Source organism: Cyprinodon tularosa, unplaced genomic scaffold, assembly GCF_016077235.1.
Source record: "Cyprinodon tularosa strain WSP-4 unplaced genomic scaffold, ASM1607723v1 ctg484, whole genome shotgun sequence".
In the NCBI taxonomy this organism is placed as follows: domain Eukaryota; kingdom Metazoa; phylum Chordata; class Actinopteri; order Cyprinodontiformes; family Cyprinodontidae; genus Cyprinodon; species Cyprinodon tularosa.
The window spans coordinates 431050-451439 of NW_024039212.1; the positions used below are offsets into that span (position 1 = coordinate 431050).

Below are 20390 nucleotides of genomic sequence, written 5' to 3' on the forward strand. Positions count from 1 at the left end.
ATGAGGAAGTCCTTGGACACGCACAGTGTGTTTACACTCAACAACAATTGTATGGGGGAAGGATATTTCCCCAATAAGATTTTCATACAATTAATTCAAAGTCACTTTATGCAACAGTTGAAGCTGGATGAACCATTAAAATAATATAGCAGTAAAGCATTCTTTGTCAACATATCTTGGATTCATTTTTAAATTTTTTATACCTTAATGTTTCATGTTCTATTCAAGGGCTGTATGGTGGTGCAGTGGGTAGCACTATTGCCTTGCAGCAAGAATGTTCTGTGCTCGATTCCTGGCCTTTCTGCATGGAGTTTGCATGTGTCTCGCATGCATGGGTTCTCTCTGGGTACTCCAGCTTCCTCCCACAGCCCAAAAACATGATTGCTAGGTTACTTGGCTTCTCTAAATTGTCTTTAGGTGTGAGTGGGTGTGTGTGTGTGCATGGTTGTGTGTCTTTGTGTGTCTCGGTTGCCCTCCAACAGACTGGCGTCCTGTCCAGGGACGCCAGTCTCTTGCCCATAGACTGCTGAAGATGGGCACCAGCCCAACTGTGACCCTGACAAGGACTAAGTAGGAAAAAATGGATGGATGGATTTTCTATTTAAAGTATTCAGGCTTAGTTACAGTTTGTTTGAGCTGTATTTTTAATTTATTTCCATTATTTTCTTTAATGCAGGTATCACATTTCTTTGTTTTATTGATTATATTACACTTATATTCTTTTTGGTTATATAGGGCTTTGTGTGTTAATTTCTATTGGCTATCGCATTCCACACAATGCTTAGATACAGATATTTGTTTAAAAAATCTGACCATCTTGAATAAAAAAGACTTGCACAGTGCTTTATATGTGCACAGAAAGAACCATTAACACTTATTATACATATCGATTCAAAATACTGCTGGTTGCAGCCAAGAAAGTCCTCATCAGGAACAAAACCCCAATGGACTGGAATTGTAGAAGGAAACATTGACATAAAGGAAACACTGACATACATTTTGATGTCACAGGAGGGACATCTAAGAAGTAAATTGAAAAAAATAGACAATCTACAAGACCATGATTGAGGAAAGAGGACTGGAAAGATCAATGTATCAATGTGCAATGGCAGTATTACAGATTCACAGAGCTATTTATTCAGATTACTTTGCTGTTATTGTTTTTTTGTTTTTGTTTTTGGAAAAATCAATAAATATTTAAGTGGAAAAAAATCTGTCTTCCTCTGGGCATTATGTTATTGACTTCCTAATGTTGTTTTAATCAAGCCCTTTGGTCTAGTTTCTGGTCTCCTATTCTCTGGTCAAGCTTTATTTACTCACTTATTCTCTATGTGATCCTGTTCCTTTCCCAGATTATGTTATTCTTTCTTTTTGAGTTCATTTTATCTCTCTCTATATATATATATATATTCAGTGCTTTTTCCTTGCATTGGACACAGTGTAGCTTTTTTTTAAAATACCTTTTCTATATTTGTGTACAGCTGTTTTTGGATACAGTATATTTCTCTCTAGATCCTCTCTGCATCAGATTCCCTTATTAACTTTAGACCTTTATGTAATGCATACAAATGTATACAAGTAAGCCACAGGTGACCTTGAATTTATTTTCTTATTTTTTTGTTAATAAAATCTGACTTTTTTAAATAGGATATTTATTATTTTTACTAAAATCTTTGTATTTTTGGTATCAATTAATTGAAATATTTCATAATCATCAAACTGTTCCCTTATGCTGCAGTGACTAATGCGAACCTACAATATAAACATAAACATATGTCATGTTTTATATCATTCCTTTCTAAGATAAGTTATTTTCAAAATTCCTTGAAAATTATTTTTTGATATTCATTATCTGGTTTGAAATTTAAAGTTGCCATCTCAGCATAATTATTGATGAATAATTACTTATAAACTGAGATGTATAAAATATGGTTTTGCTTTGGCTGCATGTTTGGTTGGTAGAATAAAAGTTTCTCAAAAACAAGCTTGAGGGAGCTGCTTAAAAACTGCCTGAACAAACTATATGTTGCTTTGTTATGTTGTCTTTATTTGCTTCAATTTCATCTCCTCCTTAAAAACTAATTTTTTACGTCTGTCAAGTTCATCACATTTAATTTAAAAGTATAGTAAACAGAAGAGCATTTAACTGCAAGCCTTGAGGTTTTCATCAACAGACTGGATCAGGATGTAGATCTTACCAAATCAGCACCAAATGACACTGCACACAGAGCAGATCAACAGTTAAACAATGTTTTCATTGTCCTCTGTGGGAGGCTGGAAGCCACAACTCATGATGCCAGTTGGCAAACCTTCCACAGTGGTTGCCTGTTAGCATTTATCTGTGATCTGCTTTGTGCAAACTCATTAGGTACACATGAGATGTAAACATGTATAATAAATAAAATTACACAAGTTTGATTCACACCCACCATTTTGTTTTATTTGTTTTTCTGAAAGCTTGAGTAAAATGTAAGGTACCCTATTTTTTTATACCCTTTTTTTTAAGGCAGAATATCATATTTTAAGAATTTATACCGTATAAGCAACTACAGTATATAAGCAGTTGTGTGTCCTTGTTGGGAATATGCTTTTAAGGAGTTCTAGAATATACAATTTGGTGGATAAATGTAAACTTTGTTGTTCATTTAGACAGTGCTGTGCAGCTCCTGGTCCCTTTTGTGTTTTTTTTCATTCCTTACCTTCCTTTGTTTTTGTTTTTTTCTATCTCTATATCTTTTTGTAGACTCATTTCATCTTTACACTACCTGATTTTACCTCCATCTTACCTGTGTTTGGGTCCTTCACCAACACATAGGATGCTTGTTACAGTCTTATAGAGTACAGTAAACATACAGCCTGATCTACTAAAAGTGTTTGACAGCTCTGCATGATTTTCCAACTGGTAACTGGAAAAACTGGTTATGTTACACGTTATTCCTAGATTAAACTTGAAACTTCAGAAGCAGATAGATGAAAAAAAAAAGATTTAAAACTTTCCTATGACTTTAACTAGTATGTTTGCAGGAAAAATATATGGGGTTCGTTTTTGTAAATATTAAACTCTTAATATCACTATGAGAAGACTTTCCTAGGACTCTCTTCAAAAGGAGGTTTCTTATCTCAACTTGACTTTCCTGGTTAAAAAAAACTGAAAAAAACAATAAACAAAAATAACCTTAGACAGCTGATTTGTACAACTACACCTAAAAAAATAGCTTCCAGCAATACTTCATTATGAAGCTGCTCATTAGTATCACAGGTTGAGTGGGTTTGAACTAAATTTGAGACATATAATTTAACGGTTGGCAGAGCAACAAGGCCAGCAGGAACTAACTTAGACTGTCACAGTGACAGGTTTGAGAAGCAAGAAAATCAACTCACACCTACTTACCAAATCTGCAGTGGCTTTCCCAAGGTCTTAAACACATCACTAACTTCAGCTTTCTGACATTCCATTTGCAAGAAGAACAACCGTATGAATAAAGGAGATCTGTACATTATACAAAGTAAAATCCTTAAAGTTGATGTTATAGTTTAATTACCAGATACAAAAACATTGTTAGACTCTCAACATTAATAATAAAGACTCTTCTTGCCTTCTAACCAACTTATCAAAACCCCATCACTGCAACCAGACTTCAACAACCCAAAACATGCATCCTAAAATATGAATCTGTATTTGATCTAAGTGTTTTAATGTACTGCATTAAATGCTTAGTTTCTATTGGGTGACTGCAGAGGTGACTGGGTTCAGCTATATCAGATCATCAGTCTATGTGAAACAAATGCTAAAATAGATTTGTGGAAAATTTCAACATGGAACTATTAAACTTAATGATAATCAATGTTGGTGAACTCAGAGAATCTAATAATCTGTTTACAAAGATAAAAGCTGCATCATCAATAGATTTAGACTAAAGGACAAATTAATATTTGACACCTCAGCTTTTTTGAAGAGCTACATTGCTTGCCATAAATGAATAAAACAATGCTATGGGGGCTTTATGTGGGTTTTATGTGAGTTTTCATGGTAGTATATTTTACTTTGTTATATCTGACATCTTTCTAAGTTTATGATTGGAAACTAGTTGGTGATTTCCAAAGATTTGTTATTATTTATGATTAAAAATCATATTGAAGGAAACCTTTTGCAGGATTAATAGGAGTGGTCGTTATGAGAGAGGTTGTTCAGGCTGTTATGATTTTTAGATTTTGCAATCAATACTGTACATTCGAACTGAAGTTCAAATGTAAGGAATTGTACTGTTTAGCAAATGCTTTAAACATTCCAGCATCACCAATTCATAAAAATGTATATGCCAACCATTCAAAAAAACATGAGGTATTTTTTGTTTACCCGGGGCATAGAAACTAAAATATGAGGTGATTAGAGAAAATATCTGTGGGATTTTTGAGGAGGAAATTGGAATCACATGTAGATAACTTTCCAAACTGTTCCACTACAGCTTCTTTTTTTCTGCCCTGAAAACTATTCATTATTCTAATTCAATCTACTTTATTTATAGAGCACTGGACTCTAAGCAGAGTTAATCCCAGGACGCAAGTTTACAAGTTTGTCCTGAACTGTAATGTGAAACAGCAGGCCGACCACACACAACAAACACATTGGACTCACTCCCACAGAAACTCCTTTCAAGCTGAAAAAAAAAAAAACGAAAACAGGTGCCTGGCTTTTGTTTCGTTTTATCCCTTGAAAGCTTGTTTAGCTGCTATCTTTTCTTTGCAGCTTAGGCATTGCCTGAAGCAGTACAAGTTTTGGTGTGAAGTAAACTAACTCTTGCATAAAGATGAACTACGTATAGTAAGTCACCCTCAAGAGGCCGAGATTAAGTCCTCACTATCTAGGTTCATTACCTCACATGTTTAATGCATTAGAAGAATAATGTTTTAATGCAGGTATCATAAAATCTTGCAAAATAAAACTAGTGCTTGTGTTTCTTCTACTCAAACTTTTAAAAGGGTTTTTGGTGGATATGCAGCTTTGCATTTGGTGCCAATTGTTTGATTGAGGGAGGGAGTTCAACATCTCTGAAAAATCCCAGAAGAATGCTTTCAGAACCTGTTTATGGCCTTCTGAGGTCTTCAGGGCATATAGCCACTTTAGGGATATACTAAAAGAGAGAGATTTCAACCTCTTTTGCATAATGACTTCCAGACTATTGCGTGTTGCTTTCCTTTTATGCCGCATACTCCTGTCAGGGTCTATCATTGCGTTGCTCTCACTCTGAGACAAACGTTTTGTGGCACGGATTTAGTGTTCAAATGATTTATAAACCTGATGCACTTGGAGAGTAAGGCCTTACAGATCCATTTGCAACTTTTATTGAAGATATTTTTGTGGTGGATCAAGAACACTGACAGTCCATGATAGATTTGTGCAATAGATTTAAGCAATAAAAAATTAAATACCCTATGTGGCTATCTGGAAAGCTGTGCATATTTGAGAATTACATATTCATAAATCACTGCAAGTAAAATGAAAATAGCTCTAAAATATTTCAAGATAAATCACAAACTGCTACACCATTTTTCTCTGTGGGGTTAATATAGAAGTATTTTATGTGTTCTGAATCTTTAACCTCATTCCATACGAAGCCTAAATAAAAATAATTATAACAGCCTCTTACTGAAATTTTAATCACCAGTGGAAAGTAAAACCAAATCCTTCTGACAAACAAATCCTAAGAAACACAAATGTGTAGTTCTGAGTAAGGTCACAAAAATGAAATATGAAATGAAATCAAAATGTATTTCTTTGGTCTGTTGGTTTCTGATATTTGAGTCTATGTCAGTCCCATCTGTAGTGTTTGCCTGTTTGTATATAAAAGACATGCAAAACTCTTAGATGATATCTTTAGAATGTGATTTACCTTTTTTTAGGGGATTGTTATTTTTTTTTTTCGGGGGGGGGGGGGTGGAGGTGGTTCTAGTAGGCTTTGCAGAGAGGCTGGGTGGGCTTCAATTACCACAAATGAGAGACTGTTTTGGCTGCAGTTCCCTCCTGTCTGTTTGTATTATATGACCTTACTTTTATTATTGGACATTTAATTAATTGGCTTGATTACTCATTTCATTCACCTGGCTAGCTCCGCCCTGTCTCTCATTACTGCTCGTCTGTTTCACTTGCTTCAGCCTCTATTTAAACTGGCTGTTTCCAGTCATCAGTGCCAGGTTATTCAAGCCCTTGATGAGAGTTTTCTAGCGGATACTATTATTTGTGATTACCTGATCCCAACCCGTTATGCCGTTGAACCTCTGAGCCTGCCCATTCCGGTTCTAATCTGTTTGCCTGACCTGTCTTTGGACTCCTGCTGGATTATGCCTATTTACCAAACTGGAACTGCTTCCTGACTCCATTCTGGATTTCCTTTTGGTACCTCTTTGGATCTCTGATCTCCTGACCCGGACTTCTGAGCACCTCCTTGACATAGGCTTTGGCTTCGCCCTCTGGATTAACCTGCCTTCCTTCGGCACTGACGGAACTTTAAGACCAGAGGTTCCTGCCTTAGACGCCCTCACTGTTCACTGCAGATTTTTTATTCTAGATTAACTGTCTGTCTGCTTTGAATACTGGTTCCTCTGTTCTGAGCCTTTACATATACAAATTTTAGACTCTGTGTTGCCTGAACATGGTTGTATAATTATTGTCCAAGTATACAGTATATATTGACATTAGAAGGGAGTTATAAGGCTCTGATCAATTAGTCCTATGTTGAGAGCCTCATCTTTTCTCATGTTTAGTGTCTGGACTCTATTGTGATATACTGTAGGTCTCTTATTGGCAGCTCTGGTAAAAGTACACATTTGTCTGTTCTTCTGGAATAAGTATTGGCATTAAAAATTATTTGATTATAATAGAATAAAATAGAATTACAACGAATATAAAACAACGACAAATCAAAAACTAGAAACACAAGAATAGACTGGAAAACAAAGGGAAAACCACATTTCATAAAAGAAGTGCTTTGCAACTATAGAAAGAGGATCATATAAAAATTTTGAAAAGGAAAAGACAGTCAGTTGCAGCGAAAAAAATAGCAGTTTTGATGTTAACACACTCATGGTGAGGATATAAATGTGCAAATCACGGAAATATATGGAGCTGGATTTTGCCTTGTTTGTTAAAAAAATAATTTGCAAGTTTAAAAAAGTGAATGTTTTGAATAAAAACATACAGCTTGTTTTCTTTTTATGGACACTTTTCAGATTTTGAAATAATATGTTTTTCATACAAACTTTTTTCTTCAGGTTACATTTTTTTTCTTAAGAAAATTGTATAGCCTCTATTTAGCATCATAGAATAGTGTATAAATCAGGGTTTGAGTAGATGGGGAAAAGAGATAATTTTGAAAACAAGCCCGTAAGGCTGAATCAAATTATCTTTTAATCTAATTGTATGAAACAGTTTTCTTCTGATTTGAATTTTTTTTGTTTGAAGTTTCCTTCGGTTTTAATCTGTTTAATTAAATAGGGAACCATTTTCATCTTCATTTAGCTTTTCCAGTTTATTTCACATTCATGGCAGACTTCTTTTTCTGTCAGTAGCGTAGGTGACTCTCCACTCAAGTGACTGCCGCTAACCTTACGAACAAGGGGGGTAAATGGGGGGTTTCCCCTTTAATTTGTCACCTGTCTATACAAACAGCAATGACAGGCTCAGAAAACAAAAAGCCTACTCAGACGGAGAATATTTTGATTGCCTGTCGGCACCTGGCATTCCATTACAGGCTTTTAGTATGATGTTACCATTAAAACTGAATGGATTTTCCTTCTGCCATCAGATCTTATTAAGTTAGAAGTCCTCAAATGTTTGAGAGTTTTGTTGTTGTTAAGATGTGTGTTTTAGGATTGGATATTGTTACACTCCTAGCAGACATCATGTTTTCGGTTTTCTCTTGAATGATTCAGATGTAGAGCATTTGGTTAGAGGGAAGCACCTAAAATATGAACGATGGAAACTACTGAGAGATATCTGATTGGCACTGTTCAAAGCTGTTGTTCTTTCTCCACCTGGCACTGATAACTTTGAAGGAATCCGTCTCAGTTTCTCCTAAGAGGAAGCAAAACTAAAGTGAATAGTTATGCAATAAAATGGGAAAATAACCTAGGGCTCTGCTCTGTGTTTTCGGTTGAAAAGTTGCCATCCTTCCCTCCTCCTGATATTGCTCCCCAACATTTAAGAAGGATGGGGGGTTTTCTACAACCCACTTTGCTGTTATCAGTCTACCCCCCTTCTGGAGTTAGTTTGGAGTCCTCTGCCTGTCGGTGCAATGTGACGGCAGACAACCCGGAGTCATGCATAAAGAATTTTTCTAAAGATTTTATGTGCTCATTGTTTACACTGCAGTATCAGTATCAAGAAAACTGTGAGCAGTCAGGGTTAAGAATCAGGATGTTTAGTCTTTAATCATAGAGATGGTTCCACTGGACACTATTGAACAAGTCATGCAATGCAGGTAAACAGATACTACCTGAGAAACTACAGGGAATAAGGGCAGTCTGCTGAAGTAAGACACATACAACAATGTAGCCAACTGGGTCAGGGAATACCAAGCGTTCCAGCACAAGAAATTAAATGACAAACAGCCCAGCAGCATCTGTTAAACTGTCTTTCTCATTTGCTTGTTTTATTGCTGTGGGAACTTCCAGACAACAGACAGAGAGAAGGTTTTCAATCCTTCTGTGGTATGGTGTCCACCACCAGCCCAACCCCCTGGGGGCCCAACCTTCAGGGTAATTTCTGAAACTCCTCTAAGCATTCCCTGGGGTGATGGTTGTTTATAAACCTACTTGGCAGCAGTTTGTTGAGAGACGGGTGTGTTGGTTGGTGTCAACATGTCGTAATACATGATAAATATGCAGGAGTGACATTGCCAGTGATCTAGTCAATTTGCATTGCACATAAAACATATATAAAGATGAAAATCAACGTTTTTTTTCATCAACTATAAATGTTATGTTTGCTTGTATTTATAAATGGAGATACTAAAACAGATAATTAATATAGACTAAGTAGACCTGTGTTAATAGAAACAGCAGCTTTTAAATGATGATTTTATTTATTAAGGGTCAAAAATTATACAAATCTCCCTATGTTTTAACATAAACCCTAATATCTGGATGAACCCCACTTGGCAGCTAACGGGGGCACAAGAGTTTTCAGTAAGTGGCCATTAGTCTTTAACATTGCTGCAGAGAATTTCTTTCTAAAGTAGTCTCTACAGTTCTCTACATTATGCATTAACTGACTGTGGTCATTTGTGGCCACTGCATCTTTATCAGCTTTTATATTTTTAATCTAGGCCATTCCAAGCCTTCTTTTAATAATAATAACTGAACTTTATTGATCTCACATTGGAGACATTTACCTCTGCATTTAACCCATCCCCTTGGGAGCAGTCGGCTGCCATCATGGGGCACCTGGGGAGCAATCGGGGGTTAAGGGTCTTGCTCAAAGATCCAGAGCAGTAGTCTGTTCGAATGGGTTTCAAACTCACAACCTCAGGATTCCAAGCTCTATGCCCTAACCACTAGGCCGTCACTCCTTATAATTATTGTATTTCTTTGGACATAGAGGGATGCCTGGTGTTCACCATTCATAATTTTTCTTCTGCTTAACCCATCTGTGCTTGATGGCTGAACATTCCCTCTAAGATTTACAGAGCAAAGTTCATGGTTCATTCAATTACTGCAAATCATCTAGATGCTTGAGCAGCAACGCTTTAACATGCCAGACTTTTTGCATTGTGTGTGTTTGTTTGGAAAAAATGACCTTAACGGTGTGTGTGGGGCCTGCGGTTCTTTAGACTATCTATTCTGCTTTTATTTGTGATGTCCTTGATCAGACATCAATGCTCTTTTAACTTAATCATATTCTGACAAATCATGGGAGATTAACCCCTGTCCCACATTTTCCCCATTTGAGAAAAAAGGCTCTCAATTTGGTTCCCTGGAATCTGAAGGCCTTAGAAATTAGGTTTTATCTCTTTTAAGTATGATAGATTTCGACAGCTTTGTTTCATCATGGATCTGTAGCTGTTTGAAAACTTGATTGTACTTCATTTTACCTAAATTTTCTACAAAGGTTTTTGTTATAATAATTAATTTTCATTGAAAGTAAACTCAGTTTTTGAAAATATGTTTTAATCACAAGTAGTTCTAAATCTGCAATTTTTTTAATCTAGGTTCAGTGTGCTTGTCTGGAGTTAATTACGTGATTGAAAACATTTAACACCTTAAAAACTATTCTAAAGATGGAAAGTAGCTTTATAAGCATCCTCACTGGTCGCTTACAAAGTGTTACTGGTCCAGTTCATAAACTCTGACCTCAATTATTCCTTTCAATTCTAGGTTTCTGCAAGGAGATCACAAAGGCTGTGTCCAAATGTCCACAATAACGACTATATATGTCACTATATAGTGGTTGTTATGCCATTTTAAATGAGTGTCCGAACATCTAGTGTATGAAAAAGTAGTGGACTAAAACTTTCTCACAATGCACCTTGAAAAGTAGTGATCATCCATGGTCGCTAGACGAGCAGATATATCTCGGACTGCTTTCAGCGGAGTGCTCTCCTCGCAAAGCATTATGAGACTTGTTGTCACAGCGGCCTACTGTCGCCAGAGGCTGTCGCTATCCAACAGTGGCAACTAATAACAAAGATGGCACAGGCACCCCGCTGTGGAGGAGGAGTTACGTGACCAACCGGGAGTGAAAAGTAGTGATCATCCGTCCCAATGGTCAGTTAACTGAGTCCACTATAAAGTCCATTATATCTAGTCGTTGAGGCGGACATTTGGACACAGCCAAAGAGTCAAGTTAGCATGTGCCAGGTTTTTACAAAAGCTGTTCAAACACTAAGAAATGCATGGGGTGAAGGTACCACAGAGGATAATGCTCAGGCAGCGAATGAATGGGAGCCAGTTCCTCCTATAATACTCCTCTGATGAGTGGATGGGACAGATGTGCAGAGGGATCAGCTCAACACCTGCTCCACTGCACCCTCTAGTGCTCAACAAGTTGTTCAAACATGCGAGAAAATACATGACAATAAACAGAGCATGTCCAGATCCTGACTCAAGTAGCAATTGGTTGTTAAAGGTCTAGTTATTAAAATTATAACCAAAGTTGTCACTTGAATACATAGTTTGCTTATTCCTTGTGCTTGATCTTTGCTGGGTCTTAGAAAGGTCAAAGAGTGAGCTTACTCCTCGTCACCCTTCCTTCTGTATTACACAACGAAGATCGGCCATGACTTGTTTGTACATCTGCTCAGGCTTCTTGCTTCGTCACCAGGAGGAGCTGTGTCAATATTTGTGAAGTCGTAACTTAATGATTCATTGAAAAGCCCAATAAGACTTCAATGAAAGGAGATTTGTGACGTGATTGAAAGCTTGTACACAATCACAAATAAATGCGTGTGCTTACAGGCTCATACAGTAGAGTCGAAATACAAAACAGTTGACGGGAGAGAAGTAAACAAGCAGAGGAACCCTCAGTGGTGAAAGGTTGTATTTGTTCAGCTGCATGAAAATTTACAAAGGAAGAATTTCTATTATGGTCAACCAGAAACAAATATAACCAGTGACCCCAGTTATAATATATTGCCCTTTAAACTTCCTGACTCTTTCAATTCCTTTGATTATTAACAGGTAATCCTTGTTTTATTTGCCTTTTTAGCTTACGTAAAATCTTTTGTTGTGGCACATTTTCAATGTATTTTCCCCAAGTTCAAGTTTTGCTCCCTTATATAGAATATCCACACGCTCTTCCTGGCTTGGATTATAAAGTAGTACAATTTTTTTTTTTTCTTATAACCATACCGATATCCGCCTGCTTTAAAATTGGAAGAAACTACATGGGGACATTCTCTAACACTTTTTTCTTTACGAGCAAAAAAATAAATAAAATTGAAATATATAGCATCATGTGAAAATTACACTTTTGGAATTTAGTTACATTATGAGGTAAATCTGTTACAAATTCTGTTTCATGGTAAATTTAGAACAAAATATGCTCTGCATTTCTCACTTTTGCTTTTACTGGATGCATGTTACAGAAAAAGAGTTTCTTTGCTTTTAAATCTAGTAGTAGAATGTTCTAAGTTTATTTTATACAAGATATGTTTCTTGTGGATTTTAATTTTACTGCTTATTTCCCATCAGTTATTGTTTTTTAGCATGTAGACATTTGTCCTTAATTTTAAAACAGGCAACCAAAAAGAAGGTTAAATGCCTCCTCTTCCTGTTTTCTCCCAGTGTTCTTCTTCCCTTTTGGAATTCTTTTTTAGTTTCTTTTTTAGTTTTTTTAGGTATTTATGTCACTCTGTTTTGTTGGTCATTGGTTTTTTTCCATTTTGTGTTATATTTCAGCTGTTTGTATTCCTTGAGTTACTCTCTCTTTCCTCCTTGTGCCAGTTTCCTTCCGCCTAGCTCTCTTCTAGTTACTTCTGTCCACACCTGCTCCATATCAGCTGATTAGCCCATTCTTTGTTCTGTTCCCCATATATACGGTACACCTCCTGTGCAGTTCCTCATTGCTGGTTTCTGGTAGTTACAAGGCCCCACCTGTCTTGGTTTTCCACTGATGTTACATGGCTTTTTGGTTTCCTGTATTTTATTCTTGATTTTTTTTTTTTTTTTTTTTTTTTTCTGTTGCCCTTTTTGTTTTGATTAAATCAGCAAAAACTCCTCTCTGCATTTGGTTCCTCAACCTCCACTCAACCTTGACAAGTGTACCTAATGCTTAATGCTTCTTTGCACAACTTAAATCAGCCCTGCTTTAGAGATGCATTGTGTCATCCTAATAAAATATCAACAGCACAGTGAGATTATAAATGAAAAGTTTTTACTTTTGGTAGGTCTGGAATATTGGAATGGTGCCTTCACAGTTTTCAATAAAATAAATGAATAAATAAACCAAAAGGCAGTTTATTAAAAGTAATAAAAGCATGACTAGACAATACTATACTTAGAAATACTGTACAATATTGTAATCATTGCATTTTTTACAGTGGAAGATAGAAATATTAGATTTAATTAAATAGATTTATATTTACTCCATCTATCCTATGAAGGTAACACTTTTCTCATCGGTTCAGTTTTATAATGGCTTTTTTAAAGTATTTTTTTTTTTACAATTACTATGGATCAGAATACAGGACTTTAGAGTTTGTTTTAGTCTAATTTGTTAACTGTCATGTGTGCTGTACATAAAAGTTAGGAACCTAAACCTAATTTGCTTTTATCTGACTAGTTTGTAGAGTTTAACAACTTGTGGATATATTTGTATCCTTTGCACCTTTTTACCTACTTTTCCAGTTGCTAAATTGCTCAATATCAGGTTAGATTCCTCATAAACAGTAACCGTGTTCTTCAGTTACATAGTAGCTGAATACAGGCAAACAGAAGACAGCTGAAGATAAACTGTGAATCTAGCAGTTTATTGTTTATTCTTTCACAGATGAATGTAGTCTGAGTCCACGTCTCATCCAGGAAAGATTCGTCTAGCTCCAAACATTCAAGTGGATGCATTCACATGATGTCAGAAAGTAAACACCATATTTTTCCTCCTGTAATTTCTGTGGGGTCAGGCATCACCCACTTGGAACATCTGCATAGCTCAAGCAAATGTTAGGGATCACTTCCAGATAACATTTGCCATCAGTGTTGTGTGAACTGCACCTTGTTGCTCCTCGTCCCAAGGGGACTCATTTCATCTGCGCTGACAGACAGATCATGTAACCTAATCTGGTTATGCTGCAGCCAGCACTAAATCACTAGTCGACACTGGATTCATGCAGACAAAATACATCTAAAATATGTTTGCAGAAGAAAAATATATTTGATAATTAAAAGGTTAACTTAGATTATAGCTAATCGTTCTTTGGCTTACAGAAGATGGAAACCACACAGAAAGACAGGCATGGGAATTATCCATCTTTCAGCACTTTGACTTTTTTTTCCACCTCATTATTTTGCTGGAGTCACCGAGTGAGACAGCCGTTTGTTTTTCTCTTTGCCTTACAGTGATTTTTGGGCATCCAAAGGGGTGGATTTAAAATCACAAAGACTGAACTTCCTGTCATGCTTCAGAACTCAGCTAATGAGGTTTGATTAAAGCAGCTGAAATCCAAACCTCTCTCTCCTTGTGTGTTCACTTTCAACCCTTTAGGCCAAAACACAAGCCGGATAAATACATGCATGACGACTCACATTTGCAGGACTCTCAGTCTGTGCGTGTTTCCTCTCTAAATCATTGCCTTCGAATTGTGTGTGTGTGTTGGGGGCTTTTACCCTGTGACCCCTAGAAAGGCCAACCGAGCACCAACAGCAGGATGAATTTAGCTTAAACGAGCACTTGGAACATCTGGAAATCTTTAACCTTGGCTAAATAAATAGGTGGAAGAAGATCTGTGGTTTTTGTGTAGCAATTTGACACTGAAGCATTTTTGGGTCTCCATCCACAGAGGGGGGATGAAAATAGATTTTATGGATCTATATAAACACAAAATAGACACAAAACAAGCAAGTGTATAAAAAAAAAAGTCCTTAATGTACCCCAGTTTCTTTTAATATCACTCAGTGACTTCATGCAACTCAACAAAGTATCTTGGAATTACAGAGAAACTCAGAGGTGGTGAAAGCAGTGTTTTGTCACTGGACACTGCTGACTCCTTGTGGACGTTGCGGCCCCTTGCAGCTGTAAACTTTGGAAATTAAATAAATGATCCTAAAAGAGATTTTTCTCTGATTTTGACTATTTGTTCAACATATCACAAGCCAGCTATAGGTTATGTATTTCAACCTAAAAATATTTTTCCTGCTTACTTTAAAATTCCTGTTATTACAAACATGTTTGCCTTATGAATGCATTCTTATAATGTCACTGTTTTCTCTTTTTTTCTGTCATTTTTTCCAAGCAAAACAAGAGAAGACATTTAATGCCATTTTTTTTTTCATTTGCACTTACGGAAATCGGGTTAAGTTTATCTAATCCGTTTTTATAGGGGATTTTTTGTTTATCTGTTATTTTATGCCTTATATTATTTCATATAATTTCATTTACTTTTTTACAAGAGCTAAAAATATATATATATATTTTGCAAAATAGAGAATCCACATCCTAAAAAGGTTCAGCTGGATTTTACAGCTTCCATCTCTTCCACATACATATACCGTATATGCTCCTTGGCAAGGCAATGAACCATAGGTTTGCTATCAATCTGCTTATAATTGAATGAATGGGAACCATTGTCCAGAAAAATCTAAACCATTTCACTTTATTACACATAACTTAATTTCTGGACTTCTATGGTTGCATATCTTTATATGTGCGGATTGCATGGATAGTTACTGACATCTAGTGAAAATGTCATGTCAATAGCACCTCCAGAAATACAGTAGATTTACTGAGAAAATTGTGGCATGTTCAATCGGTATACACTGTATTTAAATATTTAAATCTAATAAAAAGAAATAACTGAGGCAAGCTGATTGACGATTTCTCACCTTCTAATAAAATAAAAATAAATAAAGTTCGGAATCTCCAGCTGACACCTGGAAACATTAAGCCAGAGGTCCTCCATCCCTTCAAGCTTTATTTTGGTTGAGGCCATGAATTACTGCCAGGTTGATCAGATACTGCTGCCATTACTATTACAAGAAATATCGGTCAACTTTGATAAAAAAAAAAATCTTAGTTAACAAGAAATTGAGATCCAGTGTTTCTCATACAAGCCAGCATTTTGTTAAATACCTTGCCAGGGAGGATGGATCCAGTGTTGCCAATATTTGTGCCTGTTCTGAATCTTTTTTTGTTTCCATATAGGTTTAAAAGCAACTTACACACAGTTAGATGAAACAGTTTAACAATAAAATGTTGAAAGAACCTTGAGAGGATGGAGTCTCCATTGTGATGGGAAATATTTAAAACAACCCCTCTCAGCCAGACACTGTGTAGCCTTACAGGTATGAGATGGCCTGAGCAAATACTTTAATAAAATAAAAGACAATGAGCACTCACATGAAAATATAGTGAAGGAATTTGATAGGAAATGGATTCTTCCAATAACAACCATTTTGATACTTATGGACTCATGATAACGTTAAAGAAAATAGTAGCTTAAAGGTCACTGAGTCATTGTGGCCGGCCACTTAACTAATGTTCAGTTCAATTCTATTCAGTTTATTTCTATAGCGCCAATTCACAACACGTCATCTCTAGACACTTTACAGTTCACCAGATCATACAGTCAAATTGATTCAAAGTTTTTTCTATCTAAGGAAAACCAGTTGATTGCATCGACTCATTGACTTGAATGCAATCCCTCACACTAAGCATGCTTGCAGCGACAGTGGAAAGGAAAATCTCCCTTTTAACACGAAGAAACCTCCAGCAGAATCAGGCTCAGTGTTAGCGGCAATCTGTAAATTTGCGTCCCTGTCCAGGAAACACACAGTCAGGCAGACGAGCTCTGAGCCAACTCCCATGTCAGAGGATAAAGAGAGCACATCCAGCCAGTCACAGTCAGAGAAACAGGACTACACTGAAAAACAGGGCCAATCTCACAAATCTGTAACAAAGGTGTTGATGGCAGCAGCACGGCTAATATTTCTCCCCAGAATTGTGTCACTGCCAAGAATGTTAGGAAACATTAGACAAGAGAAAAAGGGAAGGTGAGACCAAATATACATCAAAATAAATCTGTATTGAGAGAGTCTATGTGATAAACATTGCTTGTGTCTATGGTTTATAATAAATATCTCGTGATGACTAATACTGACTCAATGTTCAAAGAGATCAAGCAGCAACACAAACCCAGAGGAAAGTAGGGATTGCTCAACTGATTTCAGCTACCTTTGCATGATCAGAAAAAAAAGTGTATAAATAACAACAAAAAAAGTTCATGAATCTATTTAAGAATGATACACATGTAGTTATAAAAGCAGTTTAATCATCTTCAGCAAATATTTATTTATTTATTTTTTCATGTTCCACCGCAGTGGGTTTAGGACGTACAAACGAAAAGGGATCAACGGTGACACCTGCTGGTTAAACTCTGTCATCACACCAGCTGGTTTAATTTAAGGTGTTATTTTCAGCATCATGCATGTGTTTAACATCTGCGCTTCGATATCACAATCAGAGACCAGTACTATTCAAGCTCAGTGAGGAAAAACATTATTTCTACAGATGAAGCAAGTATGTTTACAAATGCGCGCTGAAAATAGATTTAATAGCATAAACAGATTGACCAAACTACCAAAATATCTGCAAAGACAGTTTAACTCTAATGCCATAAACTAATTATCACCTTGCAATCATGCTTCTTCAAATTATAGACCTGTTTTACTGTATATCAAATAGTCTTCGTCCTACTGTTCCATTGACAGAGAGCAGATTATGACAGAGGTTTAAGGCTTATTATTATAAAGATTTAAATAGTACAGCCAAAATGAGACAGGACCTTCAAGAACAGTTTCTAATTTAAGAAACTTCCTTTTCACCATCTGGTACCCAGCCCACCCCCAAAACAAACCTGGGTAACCAGAAACCAAACTGCAAACGTGACCCTTTGCATGAATGAGATTACCGTAACGAATGTAAAATATAAACAGCAATAAAGAGGGAAATAAATGTTGTCTGAGTAAGCATCAATAGCATATTTCTGGAAACAAAAGAGCATATAAATGATAAATTGGACTTTTTGTTTTTATATATTTTGGATTTATTTGTTTTATAGTGTAACTTCAGATGACTTTGAATAACTGGATAATTAATACCAAATAAAGGCAACTGAACTGAATTAAATTCGAATTAAATAATTCTTTTAATGAATAAAACTAAAACTACAAATAAAACTACTATTATTACATCTAATATTAATAGCAATATTAACAACAAATAATGAGTCTTCAGTAAAACAGGGATTGGGGGAAAAAATGGAAGAGAATAATACAAACAGGTTTGATGACATCTAAAATTGTAGTAAAAAATGAACAAATAAAAAATGATAAATGACAAATAAAAACAACATTGAAAGCATTGATATTAAATTAAGCATGCAACAGAACAGAAAGTATGACAAAACATCTGATCAAGAAAATATAGAAATGTTAGAGTATGCCAGCTTTTATTTTGACATGATTTAAAACCATCCTTAATTCTAACACAGATTTAAAAAAGTACTTAATTATGATAAAAATAAAAAACTCAAAAGTTTCTCCATTACTGCAATTAAAGCAATAATGGAAACAAAATTAATAAAAGAAATCACAAACAAAAATGGAAATAAAAGAATCGGTTGCTTTTTGTTGTTCACACCTGATCCTGCTTTCAGGAACTGTTTCCTTCTATCAGTTAAATGCTGCCCTATTTTGCATCACAAAATAAATAAATAAATAAATAAATAAATAAATAAATAAATAAATACATAAATGTCTAAACACTCATCCTACAATATACAGCAAATGATATGATATATTAAAACACATACTTTAAGAGCTTGGCAATCAACCAATTTTTCTTTATCTTTTCAGATATTTAAATGTTTACAAATATAAAAAATAAAATCTACCAAAATTTCAGATGTTGTTTTCCTTTTTTTTAATCATTCACTTAAAGTCTTTTTTATAAATGTTGTGTTTTGTTTAAAATTAGTGTTTTTTTTAAAACCTAAACAAGCTTTGCAGCTGAAATGTTATGTTGAATATTGTGAGTAAAAAAAACAAACAAACATTCCAGCTGTTTATATTGATATCTGTATTTTAATTCCTATGTAATTGTATTGTATAACGTGTAAATTACTGAGTTCGGAAACAAGAGGTTTCATTGTTTGAATAACTTTATTTTATCTAATAAAAGAAAAATACTTAACTTCGCTGTGAACCTTACTTTTATCAATTAATACGCTTTAAATATAGGGTCTTCTATTTTTCTTCACGAAGTGAAATCTCAATTTTGAGATTTACGAGGTGCACCCAAATGCACCATAATGTCTTTATAGATTTCCCGTGCGCGTCTTTTCCTTAAGTTAAGGTACAGCCCTCCAGTCTTGTTCTGTACGTGGCAGCGGTTCCAAACTATCCCTTCTCCACTTCCACGGGGGCACAGGGTTAATTTTCATCCACGCAAGAAAGGGTGACAGTTTAAGGGTGACAGTTTCCCTTTTAAAGACGCTAGAGGTTAACAGAAGGTAAGCCGACATTATAAGCTTATTCTCTGACATACAAGCTTGTCTTTACATCACTGATCTCCTCCTGCCTCCAGAACACGCTGTGATGGTTGTTATGAGGGAGTCCAACTAGCAATGTTTCGTGTTGTTACTGAACATTATAGAGCAAGAAACATGTATTTTGGTAAATTATTATGTGGCACGGCGGTTGCTTACTTCGGACGTTTGTTTCAAGTCGTTAAAAAAGATCGAGTTTAGCGGTTGCGTTAAGATGTTTCGCAGCGGACGGGAGGAAAGTTTTCAAAGTTTGCGCGAACTTTCTGACGGTGTACCTCACGGGGTGGCATTGTTTGACACACAGATGTTTTAAAGTGAAATAACAATTTTAAATTGTTAAATGAAATGGGAGCTCATGCAGGCAGACGGGGGATTTAACAGAAGCAAAGCAGTTGTATATTAGGATTTTTCTAGAAGCGACTGACCGGGGCTGACGTCACCTGGTCCAAAGCGATGGTGATGAGGATTTTTTTCTTTGCTCTGTAAAACAAACGAATTTAATACTCAAGCGGTACAAGTGAGTAAAACTCTCCTTAGCAACGATTACAGCAGTTCTTTTAAGGGTCAAGGAGCGTATGGGTTGCAACGGAAAGGATTAGAAAAAAAAAAGTTAACTGCTTTTTACATTTTATTTCAGTGTAGTATGGGGAAACGTCAGAATTCTGACTTTTTTCTCAGAATCTGACTTTTTTTCAGAGTAATCTCAGAATTCTGATTTCAATCTCAGATTTCTAAATTTAATCTCAGAATTCTGACTTTGATCTCAGATTTCTTTCTCAGATTCTGTCCTTTTTCTCAGAATTCTGACCTTTTTTTCTCAGAACTCTGACTTTAATCTCAGGATTCTGATTTTAATCTCAGGATTCTGACTTCAATCTCAGAATTCTAACTTTAATCTCAGAATTCTAAATTTAATCTCAGAATTGTGACTTTTTTTTTCTCCGAATTCAGACTTTTTTCCCCCTCAGAATTCAGACTTTTTTCTCAGAATTCAGACTTTAATCTCATAATCTCAGAATGATGACTTTAATCTAAGAATTCTGATTGTTTTTTTTTTCCCATATTAAACTGAAATAAAATTTAGTTACTTTTTTTTTGTTAGTAGGCTGCAGATTGGGACCATAAATAATCAGCTGG

The 20390-nt window shown here is 35.6% G+C and overlaps 1 protein-coding gene across 3 annotated transcripts in view; it reads left to right on the forward strand.

Moving 5' to 3' along the window:
* The first annotated feature begins 19178 nt into the window (after positions 1-19178).
* p4ha2 (procollagen-proline, 2-oxoglutarate 4-dioxygenase (proline 4-hydroxylase), alpha polypeptide 2) overlaps positions 19179-20390 on the forward strand; it is a 47784-nt gene continuing 46572 nt past the window's right edge. For all 3 annotated transcript variants that reach the window (XM_038302222.1, XM_038302220.1, XM_038302221.1), the window contains exon 1: positions 19179-19217. The gene's annotated coding sequence lies outside the window, so the exon portion shown is untranslated. The remainder of the gene's footprint in view (positions 19218-20390) is intronic.